Genomic DNA, 22,482 nt, shown 5'->3' on the forward strand with positions numbered 1-22,482 from the left:
CTTATTACGTCGACAAACCCGTGTATTCATTTAGAAACATATTCCTTTATTTGCTGGTCGTGAAATGATCTTTATTTCAGACGGATGAAATGTTTGCAGAAGGCAGAGGAAAGATGGAATAACTGTAGATAAGGAAAGAAGGTGAAAAAAGCATGGGAGAAAATCTTGACTCGCATCCCATTAGTATTGCTGCCTCCTTCCGAGTCTCATTCTAAAGCAACGGAATGTCTCAAATAGCCTGAAAGGAGCGTCGAATACTTTTCTCAAAGCTTGGCTACTGTTTTTCGCCTGTCTTTCCTGGGGCCCTAGACATCAAAGAGAAGTTTCGCCGTGAGAGACACCGTTGTCTTTAAGGCGGAGCACGGGTTCATTGTAGTTATACGACTTTCTAAGAATCCCTGCGAAGTTTAAACTCGATTTAACAGCGCCTGGGAGCCGTTCTGTCGGCACGGAACGAGCCTGGGGAACGCCGGGAGACTCTGGCAGCATCTGCCCTGATGCGCCACCCACCCTCTGCTGTCTGAGCTACGGCCGCGCTGGTGCTTCGCGCACCGGGCCCGCCGGAGGAATGAAGAAACAAACGTAGGTCATTCGCGTGTCTCAAGGATCAGGCTCATCGTACGAATTATTTATTGCTTCCTGGGTATTAGCTAACGTAATAACTTGTAAGGCAACTAAAGGCATATTCAGAATGTCTCAAACCCTTTGCGTTAAACTAAAATAGGCGATTGAGGGTCCAGAACAGAGATAGGTTACCAATGGTCGGAAATGCACATTTATTGTTTCATGGAAGTTCGCAGCGTATACGCGTGAGAGTATGTAGCTCTCGTACTTGTTCAAAGCGACGACCGCAAGTCTCAACACATGTATTGTAACTGCGCACGCAGTTCTTTCACACTCCCTCACAGATCCTGGTTAGCTTTCGTACCAGGAGACAGATACCGGATGATAAACTGTCGTACGCCCCTGAGCACTTAACAGACGTACTGTACACAGCTTGGCTCACAGCACGTGTGTCCTGTGACGACCGCCCGCATCGCACCGGCGCATTAACCTGTGACGCACGCACAGCACTACCCTGTTATCCAATGCATCACACAGCATATGTTGTGTCCATGTTCACGAGATTTCACACACATGCATTTCACTTATGGTGCTGCAGAATATAGCGCCCGTATAGCAGCACATAGGTATATGTACAAAGAGCGCTTTTCCAACAGACGCCATCCTAATTGACAGAAGTTTATCGCCGTGGATAGCAACTTCCAGGAGACGGGGTTGTTCACGCCAAAGACAGCTGGGCAAGGTTCCCGCCAAAGACATTCCCGTAAGCCTGATTTTCGGGAGATGGTGTTGTATCGTGTGGCCCAGCACCTAGTAATTAGTACCAGTCAACTAGCTTGTAGCACAAAGTCGATTTATTAATTTTTAAGTAAGTTGTTAATTTGGGCAGCTGGTCACATTTCACAGCACCTGGCACATTGAGATAGTAATAGACTGTAGGGAGAGACAGTTACGATAGAACTTGTATAAACAGTTTTCGTAATACTCATCTTTTATTCTTCTTCTTTGTTGTTAAAGTTGTAGGCTAGTAGTCCAATCTAAAATGCAACTTTCTTAATACTGGTCTAGAGGATACTCGGATTCATTTTGTTAAATAATAAGAATATTGGTAGACTTTCTGCTGCTGGATTTATACGTTTTCAGTCATTTCAATTCACAATACAAATCAACATCAACCACCATGCTATCATAACACACATAACATTTACTCCATCTTCGCACTTCAAACTCGTACTACGAACTGCTCAAGGACAATGATTTACTTCTAACAATGTGTAACAAAGAAAATACTACCATGTGTCGATATATTTGGGCAAAATCATATTTGAAACATACATTCCAAAAAGAAAGTACAAATAATTGTTTATCATTGCATCTTTTTAAGAAGTACATAATCATCATGGTAATTATATTAAGTGTTTACATATGTTGACGTTTATACATTTTCGTATAACTATAGGGATGTCGATTTCTGGGCTTTGAGTCTTCAACTTCGAATCAGTCATTTCATATGATCCAAGATCGGTTATCTTTCCATAACTAGTTTTATTACATTTACCACCCCAAATTTTGGAAGCGTAAAATGTGATAAAAATTTTGATAAATAGTAATAAAATTCGTAATTCCAACAAGTTTTGGAGTGTAACAACTCAATATTCATAGGTTCTCCATTAGATAATATACAACATTTCTGATTACCTTAGTATCATCACTTCACTCAAATGAGGACAAGAGCAAAACTTCGCCTTAAAAAGCTATTTTCTCACAAAAAAATTCAAAACAATTACGAAGTCTGACCTTTTACCTATTTTACCAAATGTTATGTAACATACAATCGATACGCAAAAATGGTATACATAGAAAAATACCTACTTGTAACTCTGTCCTTTGACAGCAACATTCATTGATTTTATCATAGTACGTAACAGTAGAACCTGTATTTCATGACAATGTATAAGCATTTCAAGAAACCTAAAAATTCAGTGATCTACAAAGGCCTGTAAGTAACCACTACACAAAAACATTTTCTTTATACTCGTTTATATATTTACAAATCTGTCTTCAACTGGTTAAATGTTATTGATTGACAATTCTCTATGCCTCCCCATGAACAGTGGACCTTGCCGTTGGTGGGGAGACTTGCATGCCCCAGCGTTTCAGCGATACAGATAGCTATACCGTAGGTGCAACCACAACGGAGGGGTAGCTGTTGAGAGATCACACAAACATGTGGTTCCTGAAGAGGGGCAGCAGCCTTCCAGTAGTTGCAGAGACAACAGTCTGGATGATTGACTGACATGGCCTTGTAACATCAACCAAAACGGCCTTCTTATGCTGGTACTACGAATAGCTGAAAGCAAGCGGAAACTACAGCATAATTTTTCCCGAGAGCATGTAGCTGTAATTTATGGCAAAATATTACGGAGGTAAAATAGTCCCCCATTCCGATCTCTGAGCGGGGACTACACAGGAGGACATCGTTATCGAGAGTAACAAAAGTGACATTATAAGGATAGGAGCGTGAAATTTCAGATATCTTAATCGGGCAAGTAGGTTAGAAAATATAAAAAAGTAAATGGATAGGTTAAAGTCAGATACAGCGGAAATTAGTGAAGTTCGGTGGCAGGAGGAACAGGACTTCTGGTCAGGTGAATGCAGGGTTATAAATACAAATTCAAATAAGGGTAATGGAGAAGTAGGTGCAATAATGAGTAAAGAAATAGGAATACGGATAAGCTACTACGAACAGAATAATGAAAGCATTATTGTATCCAAGATGGACGCGAAGCCCACACCCACTACAGTAGTACAAGTTTGTATGTCAACTAGCTCCGCAGATGAGGAGGAGATTGAGGAAAAGTACTATGAGACAAAAGAAATTATTCAGATAGTTCAGAGAGAGGAAAATTTAATAGTCATGGGGAACTGGAATTCGATAGTAAGAAAAGGACGAGAAGGAAAAGTTGAAGGTGAAAGGGAAAGGAATGAAAGAGCTAGCCGCCTGGTAGAACTTTGCACAGAGCATAAGGTAATCGTAGCTAACACTTGGTTTAAGATTCATGACAGAAGGCTATATACGTGGAAGAAACCTGGAGACATCGGAAGGTATCATATTGATTATTTAGTGGTCAGACATAGGTTTAGGAACCAGACTACATTGTAAGATATTTCCAGGGCCAGATGTGGACTCTGACCACAATTTATTGGATATGAACTGCAGATTAAAACTGGAGAAACCGCAGAAAGGAAGGAATTTAAAAATCTGGGACCAGGATAAACTGAAAGAACCGGAGGCTGTAGACGGTTCCAAAACGAGCATTAGGGAACGACTGATAAGAACAGGGAAAAGGAATGCATTAGATGAAGAAGGGGTAGTTTTGAGAGATGAAATAGTGAAGGTAGCAGAGGAACAAGTAGGTAAAAGGACGAGGACAAGTAGAAATACTTGGGTAACGCAAGAGATATTGCATTTAATAGATGAAATGAGAAAATAAAAAAAAAATTGTAAGCGAAGCAGGAGACCCGGAATATAACGTCTAAAAAATGAGATAGATAAGAAGTGAAAAACGGCTAAGAAGGAATTGCTAAAGGAAAAATGTAAGGATGTAGAAGCATAAATCAGTAGATGTAAGACATGCTGCCTACAGGAAAATTAAAGAGACCTTTGGAGAAAAGAGAAGCACCTCTATGATTATCAAGAGCTCAGATGGATAACCAGTCCTAAGCAGGGAAAGCAGAAGAGTGGAAGGTGTATATTTAGGGTCTGTGCAAGGGAGATGTACTTGAGTGCAATATTATGGAAAGGGAAGAGGACGTAGAGGAATATGAGAAGGGAGATATGATACTGTATGAAGAATTTATGTGGAAGCATAGATCAGTAGGTGTAAGACAGATGCTACCTACAGGGAAGAGGACGTAGAGGAATATGAGAAGGGAGATATGATACTGCGTGAAGAATTTGACGAAGTACTCAAAGACGTGAGTCGAAACAAGGCCCTGGGGAGTAGGCAACACCTCATTAGAGTTACTGATAGCCTTAGGAGAGCCAGCCATGACAAAACTCTTCCATCTGGTAAGCAAGTTGTATGAGACAGGAGGAATACACTCAGACTTCAAGAATAATACAATAATCCCAATTCCAAAGAAAGCAGGTGCTGACAGGTGTGAAAATTACCAAACTATCAGTTCGCTGAAAAATACTAGCACAAATCTTTTACAGAAGAATGGGGAAATTAATAGAGACCGAGCCGGCCGCGGTGGTCTCGCGGTTCTAGGCGCGCAGTCCGGAACCGTGCGACTGCTACGGTCGCAGGTTCGAATCCTGCCTCGGGCATGGATGTGTGTGATGTCCTTAGGTTAGTTAGGTTTAAGTAGTTCTAAGTTCTAGGGGACTGATGACCACAGCAGTTGACTCCCATAGTGCTCAGAGCCATTTGAGCCAATAGAGACCGACATCGGGGAGTATCAGTTTGCTTTCCGAAGAAATGTAGGAACACGAGAAGCAATACCGACCCTACGACTTATAACAGGAGATAGGTTAAGACAAGACAAACTTACGTTTGTAGCATTTGTAGATTTAGAGAAAGCTTTTGATAATGTTGACTGGAATACTCTCTTTCAAATTCTAAAAGGTGTCAAGGGTAAAATACAGGGATCGTAAGGCTATTTACAATTTGTACAAAACCTAGAGGCAGTTACAAGAATCGAGGGGTACGAAAGGGGAGCAGCGGTTGAGAAGGGAGTGAGGCAGGGTTGTAGCCTATCCCCGATGTTATTCAATCTGTATATTGAGCAAGCAGTAAAGGAAACAAAAGAAAAATCTGGAGTAGAATTAAAGTACAGCGGGAAGAAATAAAAACTTAGAGGTTTGTCCATGACATTGTAGTTCTGTCAGAGACGGCAAAGGACTTGTAAAAGCAGTTGAACAGGGTGGACACTATCTTGAAAGAAGGATACAAGATGAACATCAACAAAAGCAAAACTAGTATAATGGAATTTAGTAGAATTAAATCAGGTAACGTTGAGGGAATTAGATTAGGAAATGAGACACTTAAAGTAGTAAATGAGTTTTGCTGCTGGAAAGCAAAATAACTGATTATGGTCGAAGTAAGGAGGATATGAAATGCAGACTTGCAATAGCAAGAAGAACATTTCTGAAGTAGAGACATTTGTTAATATCGAGTATCGATCTAAGTCTCAGGAAGTCCTTTCTGAAAGTATTTGTATGGAATGTAGCCACGTATGGAACTGAAACGTCTACAATAAACAGTTTAGAGAAGAAGAGAATAGAAGCTTTTGAAATGTGGCGCTGTAGAAGGATGCTGAAGGTGGGTAGATCACGTAACTAAGGAGGAGGTACTGAACAGAATAGAGCAGAAGATAAATATGTGGGATTAGTTTGGGAGGACACATTCTGAGGCATCACGGGATCACCAACGTAGTACTGGAAGGAAGCGTGGGAGGGTAAAAATCGTACAGGGAGACTAAGAGATGAATACAATAAGCAGATTCAGAGGGATGTAGATTGCAGTAGTTACTCGGAGATGAAGAGGCGTGCACAGAATAGAGTAGCATAGAGAGCTGCATCAAACCAGTCTTTGTACTGAAGGCCACAACCACAACAACAGTGCACTATGATCAAAGGAAAACATTTTTGTCCACATAGAGTTTTTTGAAGTACTTTAAAGAAGATATAGCAAAATACTTGAGAGCACAGAACAAAATTGATATACTTAGTGAGGAAGTTACTCCTCTTGTTTCGAACACAAATTAAATGTTTTTGCAACATTTTACAATGTCTTATACATTTTCACTAATATCTTCATGTCCTTCATAATACCTTACATCATCTCCAGGTGTGCCACTATGGAAAAAACATCAAATTTTAAGCCCAGTTCTGAATTTATTTTATTTTATTTTTTGTTTCCTGATTTAACACCCCATGCTGTTTCTTTGTGTTTCTATTATCATCTCTATCCAATTTCTGTTCCAACTTTTACCATGTTGTTCTTCGGAATGAAAATTGTTACCATTTTCTCTATTACCCTACCCTTATGAAGGTAACTGTTACCATTGTGCCTACTGTGATCTCTCCTGTTGTGATTGCCAGTTTTGATTACTACCTCTTTCAAAGTATGTGTGCCCATTGTGGTTGTATTTCTCTGTAATGTATGTACATATTTAAAAATGGGTCTATTGTGTCGTATGGTGCATAGACTAGGTCAGACTGTATCTCAGCTGGTAACCTCCTTTTTAAAGTAGCGATCCGGTTGAGTTCATAGAAAGGTTTGCTCAAACGAGCTAATTTCTTAAGTTAATTTTTGTAAAACTGTTTTGTGCAAATACGCTCCTCCCTGTAATTTGGTCCATTGAGAAATTAACTTTTTATTCTGGCTTGTTCAGTCTCTGACTAAAATCTGTCCAAAAATCCTTTCTCAAAATCTACATAGGATGTATCATCATTCGTATACTGATTAGTCCAACTTAATGCTTCACCTTGTAGAAACTTCTCAACAATCTTCATTTTCAAATCAGTCATATTAGACACAAAGTTATATTTTCAATGCTGCAGAAAATCTACAGGATGTACACTGCGGTGTCCTGCTCATTCGTGCAGTACAGGGTGCCTAGGAAGCTGTTTCCTGGGATAGCTAGACAACATACAAGCAAATCATATTAATGGAGTTTATTACAGTATTTGAGTTGACAATACTTAACTTGCGTTTCTACACTGAAGTGTCGCAATCAATTGGCGACATGCAAATTATCTATGTCTTCCGCAATACATAATTTCCATGCAAGCAATTAATGTAAGGCACAAGGCTTAGCTAAACAGTTAGGACGACGGCTCGTCTTCTAGTGCGGCTCTTGTAGTGCGGTTAAGCAGAGCGGCACTTACATTCTCTTCATGCAGAGGCCGCTCCTGTCGTGGTGGGGTCCTAGTCAGCGTACTGTTGGCTGACGTCGTCTCACAGCCTTCTCTGTGGTTACATTCTATGCCGACGTGCCGGTACTTGATGTTACGCCGAAACATGAACTACCTTCCTCTGAAAAGTTTTTCACTAGAATGTTGCAAAACGTGGTGCTGACATTGTTTACAAGATTTCTATTAACTACATCACTAGACAGTTCAACTTTTTTGCACAAAATGGAAACACCATTTTCTAGCATACTGGTTTTGTCGATACTTTACATTTTCTATGAATTTATTATCTACTATCGTCACTTATTCAACGAAACTGCTTTCAACAAGTACCAATTTGACATCAACATTGGTTTCCAAAGTCTAAATTTGACTATTTACATTTTTCCAACAGTACTTATTTCCTCATGCACCTTTTCGAAACCGGTTGTGTCACTCCTTTTTTTTTTTTTTTTTTTTTGTAATTCAGTGTTTCATCTTTAACATTTTTGACTTCAGTGTTGAATTTAAGTTCAGTTTCTTTCATTTTGGACTCAACTAACTCTATTCGAACATCTAATCTATAAATTTTTTGATTGATATCGTTTAGTTGAGCTGTATTTTTACCTACACATTAAACAGCGTTCCTACTGAATGACCGAGTTTCATGTACTAGTTGTTACTTTCTTGTTTATGATTTCAAGTCGTTCATTAATGTTTGCAAACTGATCCGTATTGTCATTACAGATTTTTATTAACTGACCCTTGTTATCATTATCCATTTTTATTAACAATGCCAACATAATACTTGCGCCATTATTATTATCTCGTTTTACTGATTTACATGATTTATGGGCGTCTTTTTACTGTTCTGCTGCTTCATCAATAACGTTTTCGTGTTCTACTTACGTCTCCCATGTCTACATTACTACTCATTTATTCAGAATCTTATTCAGTGACCGTCATTGTTAACGATTATTCAATGAAACACTTTACCAATAAAAGAAAAATAAAGAACTTATTTGCAGCACTTAACTTTGTTGTTGGACGTCGACAGTGTTAATTGTTCACCTCTCTTTTTTATTTTTCATCCTTTTCTTCTTCTTGACTGCGAACTCCTTTTGCTACTATTGTTGCTGTTTCGTAGATGTTGTTCATATTTCGCCGATAGTTCACGCAAAATTTCACAATATGCAGGTATACACTTTTAATCTGCAACAAGAAAAATAGCCCAGCACAGTATTCACATTTCACTTTCAGAAAACATCGGATGACGCCACCATATTCTGACCGTCACCACCCTCTTGTAGCCCAAAGTCGATTTATTAATTTTTAATTAATTTGATCATTTGGGCAGCTGGTCAAATTTTCACAGCACTTGGCACAATGCGTTAGTGACACACTGCAGGGAAAAATAGTTACAGTAGAACTTGTGTAAACAGTTTTCATGATACTCATCTTTTATTATTCTTCTTTGTAAGTTTTAGGCTCGTAGTCCATTCCGAAATGCAACTTTTTTTTGAACAGGTCTGGAGGATGCTCGGATTCATTTTGTTAAATAATATGAACACTGGTGGATTTCCTGTTGTTGGATAGACGTATTTTCAGTCGTTTCAAATGGTTCAAATGGCTCTGAGCACTATGCGACTTAACTTCTGAGGTCATCAGTCGCCTAGAACTTAGAACTAATTAAACCTAACTAACCTAAGGACATCACACACATCCATGCCCGAGGCAGGATTCGAACCTGTGACCGTAGTGGTCACGCGGTTCCAGACTGAAGCGCCTTTAACCGCACGGCCACACCGGCCGGCCTTTCAGTCATTTCACTTCACAATACAAATCAAGATCAACCGCCATGCTAACACAACACACATAACTTGTACTCCATCTTCGCACTTCAAACTCATACTAAGAACTGTCCAAGGATAAATATTTACTTCTAACAACTTGTAATAGAGTAAATACTATCATATGTCGATCTATTTGTGAAAAATCATAGTTGAAACATACATTTCACAAAAGGTACAAAATGTTTTATCATTGCTTCTTTTCCAGAAGCCCATAATCATCATCGTAATTACACTAAGCGTTTATGTTTATGTATGTTGATGTTTATACCTTTTCGTATAGCTATATTGTTTTTAGTGTTAAACTTGGGAATCGGTCATATCATATTATAGAAGGTCGATTAGTACTTGTATCTCACCTTAAGCAGTTTTATTACACCGTGAAATGCATTTCGAAGGATACAGCGTGGAGCATACTGGTGGAACAGGTCTTACACTCCTGCCACAAAGAACGTGTACAAGCAATGGGACCAATGGATTTTCAGCCACATACTCACTTCATTAATGGATTATCCACCACAGTGCTGTAATCCAGAACTTCATACAATCTGTACTGCTCACGAATGGGGCTTCATTCGCCCAAGATGGTGTTTTCAATATCTCCAACAGCCACATCCGGAGTGAGGGAAACCCCAACACCATCTGCATCGGCGGCCACCAGCAACGATTTTCTGTGTCAACGTATGGGCGGGCATTGTCCACGTTTACCTAAATGGACTTTATTTACTGTACCCCCGTTTGGTTCACATCACCTGGTGTTCCTAATCGATGAGCTGCCATAGTTCTTGGTGACTGTACCCTTGTCTGTGAAAGGATGTGGTTTCAACAAGACAGTGCACGAGTCCACTTCGATGACAGTGTCATCGAGCAAATGGACAACACGTATCCCCTCGTTGGACTGGGAAGGGTATTCTGCTCCAAGACCAGCGCTATCGCCAGATCTTACCTCTGCCGCCAGGTTTAAGTCTCTTCTTTTTTCCCTCAGGGTTTACGTCAACACGTTGCCTGTCTCCTGCTACAACAGGTACAAGGGATCTCTGAGACAGTGTGGAGAGCTTCATGCGCCATTGCCAAAAATGCACTTTCAACAATTACTATGAGCTACGTTGTTGTTCTGTGGTGCACACTGTGTATGTCCATTGTACGACATATACACTGATCAGACAGAACATTATGACCACGTACCTAGAAGCCAGTATGTCCACCTTTGGCACGAATAATAACGGCGAATCGTCGTAACATGGAAACAATGAGGACTTGATAGGTCGCTGGAGGCAGCTGGCACCAGATCTGCACACATAAGTCACCTAACTCACGTTAATTCCGGAGAGGGGGAGGGTGGGGGGGCGATAGGCTCTGACGTCACGTTCAATCACATACCATATGTGTTCGATCGGGTTCAGATGTAGCGAGTTGGGCGGCCAGCACATCAACTGTAACTCGTCACTTTTTTTTCGATCCACTCTGTCACACTCCTTGTCTTGTGACATGGCGCATCACCTTGTTGACAAATTCCACTGTCACCGTCAAACATGGTCGTCATGAACGGGTGTACGTTGTCTGCAACCAGTGCACAATACTTCTTGGCTTTGATGGTGCCTTGCACGTGCTCCACAGGACCCATGGATGCCCATGCTAATGTTCCACAGAGCATAATGGACCCGCGGCCAGATTCTGTTTCTCCCACAGTACACGTGTCAAGGAGCTATTCCCCTGTCAGACGGGGGATCCTTTCCCGTCAATAGGCATGATGAAGAAGGTATCGGAATTCATCACACCATGCAACGCTCTGTCACTGCACCAACGTCCGGTGCAGAAGGCCACGTTCCCGTTTCAGTCGCACTTGCCGATGTCGTGGTGTTAACATTGGCACATGCATGGCTCATCGGCTGCGGGGGTCCATCTTTAGGGGTGTTCTGCGCATTGTGTGTTCAGACACACCTGCCTTCTGCCCAGCACTGAAGTCTTATGCTAGCTCCGCCATGGTCCGCCGCCTGACATGTTTTACCACTCTTCCCAGCCTACGAGTCCAACATCTGTTATGAGGAGTGGCCGCCAAATTTCACGACGTCTGGACGTGGTTTCACCTTGATTTCGCCACGCGTTGAAGAAACTCACCACAGAACTCCCCGAACATCCAACAAGTCGTGAATTTCCAAAATGTTCTTTCCGAACCTCCGGTCCATCACATTCTGCCCTCGGTCAGATAGATCGCGCGCTTTCCCCATTCTACACAAGGACAGCGCATTCACTAATATTACGTGCACCAGGCTGTGTCTGACTAGCAGTCAATCCTCGTCAGGTAACGCTGCTGTCACCTGGAGGGGTTTATGTCGATAGTGGGCCGGTGGTCATAATGTTCTGGCTGGTCACAGGAAGCATTTCCGACCATTAGTTCCCTGTCACTATATAATGGCCCCACTATCACTCGTTTGAGTTTGACCCAAAAGCTTTGAGACACCATGTAGAGGAAACAAGTTTTAATGTCAGGTGCTGTAGTTGATCCAAAAATGGTTTGGAACACAGAAATCGAAAATGTCGGCCAGGATAGACAAGTTAGCTAAATATATGATGGTCAGAGTCGCTCTTTTTAAATGACGGGACGCGAGGCGAGTCATAGTAGATTTGCTGGTGCCAAGAAGACACGCAGCTCGCTCTCGACGAGAAGTCCAACGGTCCAGCAGTCCCTGTACGCCTAAAAAACACCAGTTCCCTCCGAAAATTGGAACCACAAATGACAGCCTTGCAGTTAACTTCTGTATGATCTCAGTGAAAGTTGATTGTTTTTGTATAATCTTTAGATGCAAAATCGCGTATAGGAAACTGATAATTACGAGGTGCAATCACTTTTTCGAAACTTCGTAATTGTCTCCCACTGCGATCTATGAGTTTGAAATTTGGCTCAAAGGTGACTACGACCGTCTTCTGTAATGGTGCAAATGCGTGGCGCCCTGCAACGTCGGTTCAAATAGCAAGGTGTCGATAAATGCTACAGCTCAGAAGTTCATGCGAGCTTTAAGTTGGGTTAATGAAGTCACACTGGTACCAAATTACTCCACAACTCTGTCCAACGCCACCATGTACATTTCACACGATGGGAAAGTTGTAATACCCCCTCTTATCCATATTTCACCTCTGCCTTTGCCGCGTCAGGTGAGAAACGTGACACTCGGCGTTAAAATCACTCAGTTTCCTTACGGGTGGCCGAGAAAAACATTTCAGACACATCACCGCTCAGAATCGATAGAGAAAGGTATCAGGGGCTGACATAAATGGCGTCAATGAAACCGTCCCTTCCCATGGGGCCCTGATTCCCACACACTGCGCCGCCGAAAACGACAGTTCGCTGTACAACGAGCAACAGGACGACATTCTTGATGACGTTCGACACTGCTCTCAATCCCTGGGCGTTTCAAACCTACTCTACGGACAACGTGGAACTGCAACCCCACTGAACGTGATTTGGCCCGTTTGGACAGCAGTCTTTGCTATGGTACACGAAAACAGGGTGGGACCACTGTGAACTATTCAAAACCACACGACGAAATTTGAACGTGAGTCGTAACAGCAAAGAGGTTTTATGCTTTTTCTGCTCTTCTATTTCGCTCCATCGTGTGGCGTTACGGGGTGGGGGTGGGTGAGGAGTCGGTATGGTGGGGATCTACAGTGAATCAAACAAAAAAGGGTCCCTCTAAGACTTCTCAGTTCTGCAACACCCTCAGTGGCGCCCACGAACCTCTTTACACCACTTTAAAAATGTAGCTGTCGAAAATTCCGACACAAATTTACTGTCGCGAGTGCTCTAACGCCTGACGGTTAGCCAACCCCTTCAACAACACGCCTAAAAGACATTTGTTTCCAGCAAAACTTGGGACTACAAATGACAGTCCTGAATTTAACGTGTGTATGAACTCAATGAATTTTCCTCCTTTTTTAAAATATGTATAAGCCAAGACCACTTATAGGAAATTGGTAACTAGTTTCGACCATTCAGTTATCTTCAGATATGAAAAACTTAGAAACGAAATGTTACAAGACAGGAATTGCATTTGACATTAACGGTATTTACAAAAAACGTTTAACAAATATATTAAGCAGTACATAGCAAAATACACACAGCAGTATCTAAGATAAGAGGGTATATTGGCAATTGGCTGGCAACAACGCAAGAGAGTGTCAGCTGTAAAATATATACATCATATGCCAAACAAATGACGCAAGCAGTAACAAGGAAGCATTGTAATATAAGTCCATATAATACCATGAATTACAAAAAATACAGTAAATATTACATGGGATAAGCACATTAAATGCATGCCTTCGAACTTATATATGTAACACGAGTAAATCGTAAGTACAGACAAATAATGTGAGTACTGTTGTCGTGCATACAAAGTGACATATTCAACAGGAAAGGTGTATGATGACTGCTAGAGTCCTAGTTTCCATGACCTATGTTAACTGCCCAAGCTCGTAGGTGAAGAATGCGGCAGAAGATGGCAGCGCAATATAATACAACTAGGAGATACGCGATTTGTTGTAAATTTTTTTGGTTTAGTTTAGGGATTAAAACCCTTGAAGTCAAGATCGCACATGAAATCTTTATTTTATAGAATACTAGTTTCGGCTAAAAGTCTAGCCATATTCAGATCATATAGCATCTTGATCAGTATTGGTGCCCTTACAGCTTCACACATCGTTAAGACCTTTCTTAAAATGATAGAATCCATGTATGACATAATTAAAAACAGTTTCTCATCGTTCGTGGCTACTGTAATCGAACGATGGTTATAAAACAAAGACTTTTTTGGGTCGTCAGTCTTCTGTCTGGTTTGATGCGGCGCGCCACGAATACGTCTCCTGTGCCAACCTCTTGACATCAGAGTAGCACTTGCAGTTTGTGCCCTCAGTTATTTTCTAGATTTTTTATTTTATTTATTTACACGTCAAGTTCCGTAGGACCAAATTGTGGAGCATATCTCCAAGGTCATGGAACGTGTCAGTACACAAAATCACAACATAAAAGTAATAACAGATAAAAAGAAAATGTTTATGAACCCGAAAAAAGTCAGTCCATAAGTTTAAGTAAACGTAATCAACAATACAACAAGAATCACCTTAAATTTGCAAGGATCTCCTCGACAGAGTAGAAGGAGTGACCCATGAGGAATCTCTTCAGTTTCGATTAGAAAGCACGTGGATTACTGCTAAGATTTTTGAATTCGAGTGGTAGTTTATTGAAAATGGATGCAGCAATGTACTGAACACCTTTCCGCACAAGAGTTAAGGACGTCCAATACAAATGCAGGTTTGATTTCTGCCGAGTATTAACTAATTGAAAGATGTTTATTCTTGATAATAAGCTAATATTATTAACAAGAAATGAAAGTAAGGAATATATCTATTGAGAGGCAAATGTCAAAATATCCAGACTCGTGAACAGTGGTCGACAAGAGGTTCGTGAACTTACATCACTTATTGACCGAAGCGCCCGTTCCTGAATCAAAAATATCCTTTTGGAATGGGAAGAGCTACCCAAAAATATAATACTATACGACATAAGCGAATGAAAATAAGCAAAGTAGACTAATTTTTGTGTCGAATGATGACTCACTTCAGATACCGTTCGAATAGTAAAAATGGCAGCATTAAGTCTTTGAACAAGATCCTGAATGTGGGCTTTTCACAACAGTTTACTATCTATCTGAACACCTATAAAATTGAACTGTTCAGTGCAACTAATCATCTGCTTACTCTGTGAAATTAAAACGTCAGGTTTTGTTGAATTGTATGTTAGAAGCTGTAAAAACTTAGTATTACTGTGATTCAGCGTTAGTTTATTTTCTACAAGCCATGAACTTAGATCATGAACTGCACTATTTGTAACTGAGCCAATGTTGCACACAACATCCTTTACAACCAAGTTAGTATCATGAGCAAACAGAAATATTTTAGAGTTACTCTTAATACCAGACGGCACATCACTTACATAAATAAGGAACAGGAGTGGCTCCAACACTGATCCCTGGGGCAACCCCCACTTCGCTGTACCCCACTCAGACCCCACATCACAACTATTCTCAGCATTGTGAGTAATGACCTTTTGCTGTCTGCTGCTAAAGCAAGAGGTGAACCAATGGTGAGCTACTTCCCATATTCAGTAATGGTCGAACTTCTGGAACAATATTTTGTGATCAACACAATCAAACGCATTAGTTAAATTAAAAATTATGCCTAGCATTCAAAACCTTTTGTTTAACCCATCACTACCTCATATTTTCAGTTGTTAAACAAATTCTAAAGCCGAAATGTACATTTGATAGCAATTCGTGTGATGTAAAATGATCAATTACATTACATACACAGTCTTTTCAGTACCTTTATCAACCACTGATGGCACAGAAATGGGTCTAACATTATTTACAATATGCCTTTCACCATTTTTATAAATCGGCTTGACTACTGAGTACTTCAATCGTTCAGGAAACTGACCATTCCTAGAGGAAAAATTACAAATATGGCTAAGTAAAGGGCTAACATGTGCAGCACAGTACTGTAATATTCTCCTAGGTACTCTATCATAACCATGAGAGTTCTTAGTTTTCAGTATTTAATTACTGACTCAGTCTCCCCCTTGTCTGTATCACAGACTAGTATTTGAGACATCAACCTTGAAAAGGCATTTGCCAAGAGAGTTATATGATTCCCTGTAGAAACTAAGCTTTTATTTAATTCACCAGCAACGCTCAGAAAAGGATTGTTAAATACTGTACATATAGCTGATAAATCAGTAGCAGAAATATTTTTACTACGAACTGATTTTATATCGTCGACCTTGTGTTGCTGACCAGACATTTCCTTCACAACTGACCATATGGTTTTAATTTTATCCTGTGAATTAGCTATTCTATTTGCATACCACATACTCTTTGCCTTCCTAATAATATTTTAAGCATCTTACAGTACTGTTTGTAATGGGCTACTGTAGCTTTATTATGACTACTTCTAACATTATGATATAATTCCCACTTTGTTCTACATGATATCCTTATACCACTAGTCAGCCACCTGGGCTGCCTACTACTGCTAGTACCCCGTTTAAAACATTCTAATGGGAAGCAGCTCTCAAAGAGCATGAGAAATGTGTTGAGGAAAGCATTATATTTATCATCTGTGTTATCGGCACTATAAATATCTTGCCGCTCTTGTTCCTTAACGAAGCTTAAAAAACTCTATATTGCTGTTGGATTAACTTTCCTACGTAGCATGTAATTATATGTGACATTTGTTTGAGTACAGCAGCCGTTTAATATTAAAATTTAATAACAGAATTCCCATCTGGTAATGAAGAATGAATAAAAATATTGTCTATGGCTGTGTTACTGTTCCCCTGCAACCCTAGTTGGAAAAAACACAGTCTGCATCGGATCATATGAATTTAGGAGATCTACCAACAACCTTCTTTTTGCCCCATCATATACAAAATTTATATTGAAGTCACCATATATAACTAATTTCTGGTACTTCCTACAAAGTGAATCAAGATCCCTCTCTTGCTTGAGCAGAAATTTTCAGAAGTTATGCTTAGGGGACTTATAAAAACAACAATTAGAAGTTTAGTTTCAATAAATTCAACTGCCCCCGCACAATATTCAAATATCTGTTCAGTGCAGTGCCGTGATATGTCTATGGACTCAAATGGAATACTGTTTTTAGGTACATAGCCACTCTCCCACCCCACAAGGAACTCCTTGAAAAACAGCCAGCTAATCTGTATCCTGGTAAAGGAAGTCTCTGAATTGTCAAATTATTTAAGTGGCGCTCTGACATACCAATAATTTTAGAGTCAACATCTATAAGCAGTTCACTAATTTTATCTCTAATACCTCTTATATTTTGATGAAATATGCTAATTCCCTCTCTACTTGGAAACATGACGTCCTCTAATGGTGAACCCTTAGTTAGAGGGACTTCCTTTAAGCAGGTATATCTATCAGCTGGCTTCAATCGAAAAAAGGTGCAGCTCTAACACCAACTACTAAAGGAATTTTTCCATGAGTGATCCCACCACCACCCACTACACTGTCACCTACAAGCTTTGCCAGCCTCCCCTTCCAATACCTATTGAGGTGCAGGCCACGCCTAGTGAAACCCGATCTACTGATTGACCCAATTAGCACCGCTGAAATGTGACCCATGTCCTCTGCCATCAGCGCCCTCCCCAGCCCTATGTTAATACGCCTAACAGCGGCATTCTACATTTACATTTATACTCCGCAAGCCACCCAACGGTGTGTGGCGGACAGCACTTTACGTGCCACTGTCTTTACCTCCCTTTCCTGTTCCAGTTGCGTATGGTTCGCGGGAAGAACGACTGCTGGAAAGCCTCCGTGCGCTCTCGAATCCCTCTAATTTTACATTGGTGATCTCCTCGGGAGGTATAAGTAGGGGGAAGCAATACATTCGATACCTCATCCAGAAACGCACCCTCTCGAAACCTGAACAGCAAGCTACACCACGATGCAGAGCGCCTCTCTTGCAGAGTCTGCCACTTGAGTTTGCTAAACATCTCCGTAACGCTATCACGCGCCGCTCTTCTAAGAGGCCGATCATGACGCTGAAACCGTTGCACGAAATTCACATCAGTGCCTCCAGTTTGAGTAGCTATCTTCACCAGGTCACCACGTACATCATATTCCTCGTCCCTATCAAGACTGTTCCGTGCTCCACCCACTATCACTACCTGATCCTCCTCCGTAAAATCCCTATACAACTCCCCTATACTGTCAGTCACCTGAGCCAGCACTGCACCAGGCTTCACAAAGCTGGTGACCTGGTACTCACTCCCCAACACTCCCTGCAACTGCTGGCCCACACCTCTGCCGTGCGAAGTACCTAGCAGCAGAACCTTCTTCTTTCTATTAGACTTTGCAACTGACATAGGCCTCCTAACTGCTGAGGACTGCTGCATGTTTGCTATATCTACAGCTACAAGAGGGTCCTCTCCATTCAACTCTGACAGTTGGCCAAATTTGTTGCATATACGCAAAGTATTTCTGTCTGAATACCTCCTCCTCCTAGATGCCTTCTTTCCAACTGCCAGTTCCCATTCCCAACCACCCTTCTCTCCTCAACCTATCTAGTTCCTCCTTTGCGCGTTATAACTGCACCTACAAGGCACAGATCTTACACTCCTGCTCCTCTATCAACTTATTTCTACTATAGATTCTGCACTGCCAGGAGCAGATCTCCCTACAATGCCTACTGGCTTCCCCACTGCATTTCCACCGATGAAAATACTTTGAACAAATTCCACACCGTAGCCGACTACTCACAAACCTATGACAGAGCCCACACTTCTCACTCATGGTGAAATTTTACAGTTACTGAATGAAACTATACGTCTACCTTACCTAAGTTCAGTTACAACAGTAGAACTATTTATAGAACTAACAATAACGGTCTCGAAATTCTCTGTCTACTAATAAAGCAACTACTTGTATTAATACTACTACACCAAAGCTAATACTAATACCAAAAAAACTTCACAAAATTATTAGCTAAAACCAAAAATTCAAGCGGCTACTGCAGCACTCAATGAAGTTAAAACACTAAATGAAAATTTTACTGAAATATTTCAGTAGAAACAATAAGAAACGTCAGTTGAAAACTAAAGTACGAAGTTTACTAAAAGACTTCAACGCACAGAAAACTAAAAAACACAGCGAGCGATCGTTTCCAAAAGTTTATTAAATCATTACTTCACCACAAGCAGCACAAACCACCGCTGAAAACTATTAAATTTAATAACTGTATAACAGTGCACAAATAACTTTGTCAGTACTTAGCTTTATAAGCGCTGCAGTTGCAACTGCACGCCGCAAAATGTAAACCCACTACTGTGTGTATTCCGATCTCTGTCTTCCTCTACAGTTTTTGCCCTCTACAGCTCTCTCTATCACCATGGAAGTCATTCCCTAATGTCTCATCATCCTGTCCCTTCTCATTGTCAGTGTTTTCCACACATTCCTTTCTATAAAATAAATAAAAAATGTTATTTTAAATATGTTAATTATTCTATCTGTATGATGGTGATTGTGATTGCAATTGTATGTGCTTATCTGGAACGTGGACGTTTATTTATTCGGTACCAGACGCTTGACAATGGCTATTTCGTAAAGGCAATGTTACTCGTAGTTGACCGTGAAATAAAACTGAATAATCGGACTTCGTAATTAAATCGTTTCCAAAGACTGCTGCGGTAGGTGCGGACTCATAATCTAAATCTCAATATTACAATAATTTGCCAGCCATGCCAATACGTCGTACAGAGGTGATTGTCTACTAAACATAAAAAAGTTACACAGTTAGTTAAATCAGATATATTCAATGAATAAGCCTACAGTTCATAATCCTACTTACTTTTATAAATATAAATTCTTTACAGAATCGAGTGCCTAGTGTGGTTGCAACTCGCAGTATTCTTCTATAACATGAAATATGGTGGTGTGCCAGACAATAGAATAAAAATACGTGCTTCTCGCACCACCTCTACCAGAGCTCTCCCTTTCTTAATCAAACATAAGAGTAACGTAATTGTTCTTTTGTTTTATCAGCGACACAGCGCTGCAGTTGTGTGCCATAGGCTTTATTTATTTGTCACTGATTATTTATTTAATTAATATTTCGCGTTTCCGAGGAAACTCACGCTCGGCATGCAAATGTGCCTTTATATTGCCCCCTGAATTGCGAGGCGAAAGGACACACCTACAGGCGAGCAATTCACCTAAAGGCACAAGAAAATCTAAGTTATCTACAACTATTTACATGACTTACATTACACATTATACACATTATATACAAAATTTGAATGACGCGGGTGCGCCGTAAAAGTTCTAATGTTGGCAGATAGAGTGCGCGCATGCGCAGAAGCGTCTGTGTAACTGCGGCACTGCCGTTATATCGTACAGTTAGATCACGCGGCACAGTATTCCAGATCATATTGTTCGTGTGCGCGCGTTTTTCAGTCGTTGCACAAAGAAAATATTCAACCAAGATTACATATGAAGACTACATTCTATGACAGGTAACTTAGTTTTAAATTTACAATATTTCTTATAACACAATACAACTTAGATTGTTGAATGTTCTTAGTTACATAGTATTGTTTTGAAATACTTCAAAGAAAAATGTCCGTATTTTTCAGGTGCGTTGACCTATACACATCGTGTCGTTATTACAGTTCATATTCATCCGCTGCACAATAATTTTTTACAGGTTAGTATCGTCGTGGTATAGTTTTTTGATCACAGTAACATCGTTGTATAACAACGAGATTAATACATAAGCGTGTCCATTTCTCATTTCCATTATAGTCGTAGTGATGCAGTTCATTGTGACTAAAAGCATTGCTTATTACAGATCAGACGTGACCCGTCGAGTAATTGGTCCACGTGCAGTTCGTTTTTTACATTCCGTGGAAGCTTGGTTGCAGAACCTCGGACGGCACATAACTGGCGTCGATCCTTGGACAGTCCATTCCCTGAAGTTCCAACCAAAATTCTTCCACCCGTCGTGTTGTTTTCTGGACAGGCACTTTGTGTCCATTTAATCCAGTTAACATCTGGAAGTTGGGTACTGTAGTAATATCACTAGACGATGCACGAATTATGCACTTCACATTTTCAGTTTTTTGCTGAATATAGCTCACCTAAATGTTCGTAGTTATTAATCAAGGAAATCGTTCATCGCGTTCACATAGATACGCTGCATAATGAATGGCATTAACAGTTTCTTTCACATAGGTTTCCGCGTAGTTGCAGAGTTAGTAATGTTCGTTAATGTCCGTGAACAGTTGTTCACTATGCAATGTCTTTTTGGCACTCGTTTTGTTCAAATTTTTACATAGTAACAGTTACACTATACATCAGTTAAAAAAATAAGTAATTATACATACACACGTCACATATTTTCTTAGCATAAACATAATACAGTTGCACATAAACATGTTTACATCATCATTACATCGCTATAGGTTATTACATTGTGTCACATTTGATTACATGAATTGCGGATATTTACATCCTCTTTAGCGGTTTTGCTGGGATATTATCGATGTTTTTTGTGATGTCATCTGAAATTAAGATAGGTTAGACACAACATTCATTACATCAGTAGGCAAGACCAGGCGTTTTCACTACTCAATAAATATTCAAAATAGTAAGAGAGAGAAAATGTTCGATTCCTCGCGTTTTGTGCGTGTGTGTAGAGTGTCTGTGTGGCCTTGACTACTGATAGATGCTTTTCGTGTTGAGAGATGTGCGTCTAATCTATTTCTCAAAGTAAAAGATCGCTTCACAGATGACGTCTGTCAGTTCGTCAGGTGTCACACCAAGTCAGTGGTACCTTCAGTAACAAATGTTCCGTGAAAAATTAATATGTCATCCACTGCTACGTAATCATAAATTTTACTTTAATATTCCGTCTTTCAGGTGGAGGCGCGCGCTGAAAGAAGAGTTCTTCTGTCTTCAACTGCGTCACTGGAACCGCTGAAATGAAAATTTCTATACTACTTATTATCTGTGTTGTAACAACAGAGTTTTTCGAGTTGCTTAGCAATATTTTGATGGGTATGACTTTGACATTATTCAGCATGAAATGCTCTAAGATCTCGGTGTGCGTATAGCCCAATAATTTTGTTAGTTCTAGGATGTTGTAACAGATACGCACCAGGATGCGGTATGTTAACAATTATATAAGGTCCTTCATATAGCAGACGCCACTTAGCGTTGCGTCGTTTGAGTGCTACAGATTTATGATGAGTACGAAGTAGTACAAGCATTCCTACCTCGAATTTTTGTTTTCTTTTTATTATGTTTCTGTGATGTTTGTTTCGTACTTGTGCGTGATGTGTCAATGTAGTCAACACTTCTTTTATTTTCTGTTCAGGTGTGATTTCCTTGTCTGACAACTTAGGTAATGGTTCTATCCACTGATCGTTCTGTTTGCAATTGAACATGATCTCGTTAGGTGTGTAATTCGTATCATAAATATTTAAGTTATTGTGTACGTCTTCGAAAAGACTTAGGTAGGACACCCAATTAGTATGTTTTGATGAAATATAGGTCCTCATGAATCGATTTAATTCTCGGAAAAGTCTCTCAGTCG

The sequence above is a fragment of the Schistocerca americana genome, chromosome 4 (genome assembly GCF_021461395.2).
Source record: "Schistocerca americana isolate TAMUIC-IGC-003095 chromosome 4, iqSchAmer2.1, whole genome shotgun sequence".
Lineage (NCBI taxonomy): Eukaryota > Metazoa > Arthropoda > Insecta > Orthoptera > Acrididae > Schistocerca > Schistocerca americana.